Source organism: Musca vetustissima, unplaced genomic scaffold (assembly GCF_032173495.1).
Source record: "Musca vetustissima isolate MV318-11 ecotype Yass unplaced genomic scaffold, APGP_CSIRO_Mvet_v1 utg7685, whole genome shotgun sequence".
Taxonomy (NCBI): Eukaryota; Metazoa; Arthropoda; class Insecta; order Diptera; family Muscidae; genus Musca; species Musca vetustissima.
In genome coordinates, this window is record NW_026887687.1 from 352,208 (window position 1) to 358,678 (window position 6,471).

Genomic DNA, 6,471 nt, shown 5'->3' on the forward strand with positions numbered 1-6,471 from the left:
GTTTCACCGAAGAAAAAAAATTATTGTTGAATTGAAATGAAAAATGAAGAACCGCCGCTGCCGAACAAATATACCGCGCTATGTCAACACAAACACACAACTCTTGAGCAACTGGTTCGTTCCCTAACTAACCAAATATTACACCTAACCGACGTAATCGTTTGCTCACTGACTCACTCCCAGTCCAGTCAAACATTCTTAAGATACAAAGAAGATTTCCAAACTGATCACCATGGTTTACTCTCTCTCCCTATGGTAACTTCTCTCTGGGAGGAAATTGAGCAACATGACCCAGGTTACTCTTTGTTATAAATTCTTTGCACAATTCTCTTAAAGGCCAATTTCGATTATTGAGAACTGAGAGTTAAGCATTTTATGGCTTAATGACATTACGAGGCTCGTATGAAACGGTGGGTGATTAGTGTGGTAATATGTACGCCATAACACCTGTTCGGAGGGCAGGTAGGTGGGAATAGAAGATTAAAAGTTTATGATTATATTTTGGGTATCATATTAGCAATTTACAAGAAAAATTAACATCTTCGTTAAACTGAAATCACCCTAATAATTCGTTAGATAAATTAATTGTGAATAATAATAAAATTGTTCCGATATAATGTTCAAAAGAATAGAATTATCATTATATGGCGGGAGTATGAGATATGTCGTTGACATTTAAATTCATATCTGAATATTTAGTCATTTAACCACCGATACATGTCACCAATATTATATGGGGTGTACAATGTTGGGACCAAATCGGACTCCCCATTCTTTATACCCTTCACCACATTGTGGTACAGGGTATTATGTTTGTAGCATGCAAAAAGAAACGAGATATACACATGGTTCCTTTTGAGAATATGCATAGACTCACTTTTTAAGCCGATTTATGCATGTCCTTCCGTCCGTCTGTCTGTCCATGTCAAATTTTAAACAAAGTACATGTCGCATTTTTGATTAGATTTTGGATGACATTTGGGACAGCTCATTTAATTGGCCCAAGGACGAACCCTATTGAAATTTGGAAAAATCTGTTCAGATTTAGATATAGCTCCCATATATATTTTCGTCCGATATATGGTAAATGGTGCACCAAAGTACCTATATGTTACCTATTAGCACGAAATTACGCACAGCGTACTGAATTGAGTCTAGAATGACATGTGACATGACAACAGATTTAGATATATATCCCATATATATTTTGGTCCGATTTTCGGTAAATAGCGCACCAAAGTCCCAATACTTCGATTTGCACGAAATTTGGCAGAGCGTACTGAATTGAGTCTAGAATGACATGTGCCAAGTATCGAGAAAATCGGTTGAGATTTAGATATAGCTCCCATTATATTTTCGTCCGATTTAATAGAAATGGTGCATCAAAGTCCCTATATATATTCTTCGATTTGCACGAAATTATAATTCCCATACCCCCCTCGTTGTAATTGTATATTTCATTCATTGGGCCACAGAGAAGAACAACTCAAATGTTTATCAAAGGTGGAGCATGAAAACCATAGTAGAAGAAATAATGAAAAGAAAACTGATCTCTTCTTTCTCTGTTCCGGTTTCTTTTGTGTGATTTACTCACTGACTTTGGCTACAGGGCCAGCATCAATGCATTCCTTTATATTGTCTTTGGTGAGCATTTTCTGGGACTACACCGTGTGTGCATTTGTCTAATCTAATTTAAGGTAAAGGTTGTTGTTGCTATTTTACGGTAACCATGAAAGAGGATCTCCTACGAAGCAGGTAACTAATAATTCAGCAGAAGTCCTTTTCTTTCATCCCAGTAATTCTTTGCCGCCGAATAAACGGCACACCAACAAAACTGAAAGTCTGCTTTGTTTCGTATAAATTTTAGACAACTCCTACTACTTCGAATGTGAATTGATTTTTTAGTCTCCTTTTGGGAATATTTTCTGGTTTTGGGTTTTTTGGATTACCTGTGTGTATGTGAAGTACACACACTAACAGGTATGGGTATCCCTTTTAAAATCGAAAAATTCTGTTTTATTTTTTCAAAATGTAAATTATGTTTATGTTGTATTTTTCATGTTGTTGTTAGAATGTTTCAATTTTGTAATTCTACAAAATCCAGCAAAATGAGACAACCATCTGTATTCCAGTAATGTTGGTACTCCTTTTAATTGCATTAAGGTCTTGCATACTGATATGAATATGGTTAAGGCATTCTGATCCCTATGTCACCACCAACTAGGGCTAATCACATTAATGTAAATTTAAAATACATTTTAACCCATTTTAAAAGTCTGTAAAGTGTTCAACGAACAAATCACAGCACATAAATTTGTTCTTATCCCCTACTCCGATACGTGATTAAGATTGTGACATATGACCAAATATCGGTTAAGGTATTTCTTTAAAAAAAAATGCAGAGAGTCATGGAAAAGAATAAGACTTTTTCTTAACCTCCCTCACACCGGCATTTTTCAGTATTTTAAATAACACAGTGGGTGTTAATTTGTACACATCGGTGAAGATATGTATGGAAATGTTTATGTTTAATGATTTGAATTTAATAATGAAATAAGTAAAACAGTTGTTTCAAATCACGATACCTCAAATGAGTACGCGTGTGGTTTTAAACGGAGAACATTGGCACATGAAAGTTGATTTTCAAAATTAAGATAGTACTTAAAAAATTGAGTGAAAATTTCAAAATCTCTCAAAGAATTCAAAGAAAACATCTTATAATCGAACTATATTTGATATTTGAGTAAAGTTACAAGGTGGTCGTTACAGATCCATACAGGTTTTCGTCCTCCGGCGCTTATAAAATTAGAATATGTGTTGCCTTCCTTCTCCGAATGCAAAATTTGCCAATTTTAAACCCAAAAGTCTAAGTCCATTTGAACAGCTAAATATTGACCTATTACCATGCAAAGGGAGATGCGTGCAATATTTCGTGATGTTCGGGTCATAATTGCGGGTCTAGAGTGACCAGAAAAAAAGGCGTAAATAAAGTATTTGGTCAATGGTGGTCTTCATTGGTCTATAACTGTGGCATATACCTCGTTTACAAAATATAAAGGACAGATCGACTCAGCTAGTCGGTATACTAAAAGGAGGACCTAGAACAGGCAGAGAGCTGACCTCTTTTACACACATATTACTCCCAAAGAGAACACGCGTGCGATGTTTTGCCTGATTCGGGTCTAGAACCAATATTTCGCTACGTTACAAACGTTTGGACTATGGAAGTTATAATATTGTTGTGTAGGGTATAAAAATCCACGTCGATGTGTGGTTCCTGAAAACATATTTTTTAAAACCCCACTCACCTTTGTGGTCCCTGGTGTTTTCTAAAGAATCAGCGCCTATGTGTGATTCACGGAAAGAAACGATGCCTATGTATTTGTTATTAACAAATACTTTTTTTTAAATGTGGTCCCTGAAAAAACTATAGTTTTAACTCATCGCATATATGTAGCCCCTTAAAAATGCAAAAGTTGCATAAAAGAGTTGCATGTATAACCCCGGCTTACGAAGCTGAAAGCACACAGTTTGTCAATAAGTAAATTTTTCAAACTACCTATTTTGAAAGCCTGGTATTTTTGAGGAATTGCCTGATTTCATTCATCATTCATTCCTAGTGTTAATTTTGTTATTATGTACTTAAAAAAGAGTGTTTTGAATAATATCGGGCGAACAAATTCTAACCTATGGCGGAATAGCTTCAGTTTGGCATTTGTTTGTCAAGATGTGATTTGTTTTTTTTTTTTAATTTAAAATTTTATTTTCAGTCGTATATTTTTTAAGCTATCGTTTATCATATTGACCGATTATCACGAAAAGATTAGCAATGTCCGGGTCATAATTGTGACCTCTAGAGCGACCAGAAAAACATACCAAAATTAAGCTGTCCAAAATTGCCCAATACCATAGAGGTCTTCTTTGGCCCGACACGAACTTCCATGCAAATTTGGTCCTTAACTGTGGCCTGCAATGTTTTTACAATGGACAGACAGGCTCACATGAATAGGTCGACTCAGTTAGTTCAGATATGAAGATCGGTATACTAAATGGTGGGTCTAGGACCCATATTTCGCTGCGTTACAAAATCTAGGGGCCAGACAAAATATATACGCAGAAGAAAATGTTAATGAACCGCCGTAACACATGTAAGACAAAAATGACTAAGAATTTCGGTTCCATTGAAAACCGGCCACCGCCACCAAACACACTCCAAAGATGTTTTTTCACTCTCTCTGGCTAGAAACCAGTATTTAAGGTTTTTATGAATACGTTCATAAAATGCAGAAATCCGGGCATTGCAAACACTTTCTGTAAACTGTTCATATAATATACGAATTATTTTTTTCTGTATAGTTGTGTATAATAAAGGCCGTATTGGCATTAAATAAATATTATCATATATTACAAAATAAAATCCACAACATTCTCAATCATAAAAATACAATTTTATTTAAACAACAAAATTTGTTAGGTTTTTTTCTTTTAACTATATAATAATTTCTAATTTGTATTTATATTTGTATTTATTTTTTTTTTTTTTTTCAGTAAGCATTTATTTGTATCAACTTAAAATTTGTGTGTTCAGATAATTGTTATGGATAAATTCTAAGAGTTTCATAAATGAGAGAAGCCATAACAAATCTCCAGGCTATTGAATATCTATGTATTTAGTCCAGTTTGGTTTATATTAAATTCTGGTTTCAAATCACAACTCCTCGAATAGCTAATAAAAATAATATAACAGAAAAACATGTGCTATTTTTTTAAAATTGTGTTAAGATTTTTTGGATTTTTGTAAATTTTCAAATTCAATAAAACTTGAGCCATTTAATTTGTGTTGATAGTTTACTTTTGCTTGGTATCAGAATAAATCTGCTAAAATTGAATTTTATAATAACTACTTAGAACATAAAACTACAGCTAAAAAAACGTTGAAATACCGTTAGAACATTTTCAGTTAGAAAATAAATACAATGTAGTAGTATGTAGTTTTGTTTTGAGTATTTTATAGTGTGGAGTTTCTAGTAGAGTAGATTTTTCAAATATTTGTGTTGGCCAATAGATTGCTAGCAAAAATTCTACGAAATATTTTATCGACTAAGCTACAAATAATACTTTTACATTAAATAATACGTTGGAATCAATTGCTTTGAAAATATATATATTTAAGTTCGAATACTGATTTAAGCACATACCATGAAAATTCCAATATCAATTAAAAAATCCATTAATAAAAGGTAAATTTTTGGAACCTAAACATATTTGCATTTAGAATTTTGGCCTATATAATATAGGGTCTTGAACGCCTTTGTTATCCTGTAACAAGTGATTCCAATATTTTAAATAAAATATATTTTATTATAAAAAAATCATATCTCCAAATTTTGTTTAGATCTATTTTGTAATCGATAAAACGCATTCTAGTTTTGGGCGCTGAGCTGTGCTGTTACCACCTATCAAACAATCGTTAGTGTCAATAACTCGTTTTGGCCCTCTTTTTAAGAGGGCGAAATTCATAATTTTGGCAAACAATTATTTTTGTTATTAATGACTATAAGTTTTGTAGTTGTTTGTATTTACTTTTTTTAACATAAGGTCATAATTCATATAAATATGTGTATGTATGAACATTAAGGTGTTCCAAAAATATATGTTATAGGATATTACAAACATCTAAAAATGTATATAAGTATAATAGGTTCTCTGCATAAAAGACTCCATGCTTTTGATGTTAGTATTTTGTTTTCGGTATAGAAAAATGGGTGAGAGAGAACATATGAAAACATCTCCAAATATAACCCATATTCTGACTTGGTCCACACATGAGTCGTTTATTATGATAGTGGTTAAGACCATTTTTGGTTGTAGAAAAATTTACAAAACATATTACGTTATTTATTCTATCATGTTTAAGAGCACAAGTCCACAAACAAAATTAATATCACTTAACAATATTTTTGAAACAAATCAAACGACTCATGTAATGGCCCCAACCTTTCCGAAATATGTTAAAGGTCCTTCTAAGCGTTCTCTTGAATCTTCCAAACTGATGGTCAAAAAGTTGAAATTCAATTCCAAAATTCTAAATTAAATATAAAGTTTCAATAAAAAACTATTTCCAAAACACCCTTATGTTAATGTTTCTCATCTTTTCTGCTAAATAATGGTATTGAATTTATGAAATTGTTTTACTTTTTATTTCCTCATTTTTTCAATGTGTATTTGTTTTCATCTTCATCTACTTATGTCTTGGGTTTCTTTATTTTTTTAGTTTTGCATTAAATAATCAATCATACTTAGCTAATATAATAATATAAATATATATTTATATATAGTATGCATATTTTATTCATTTATATTTACATATACAATTCACCACCATAATTATTTTACGGCAGAAGGGGATTGTTAAAAGCTAAAAAAATACTGTTTAATTTTTTTATTTATAATTAATTTTTTTTTCTTTTG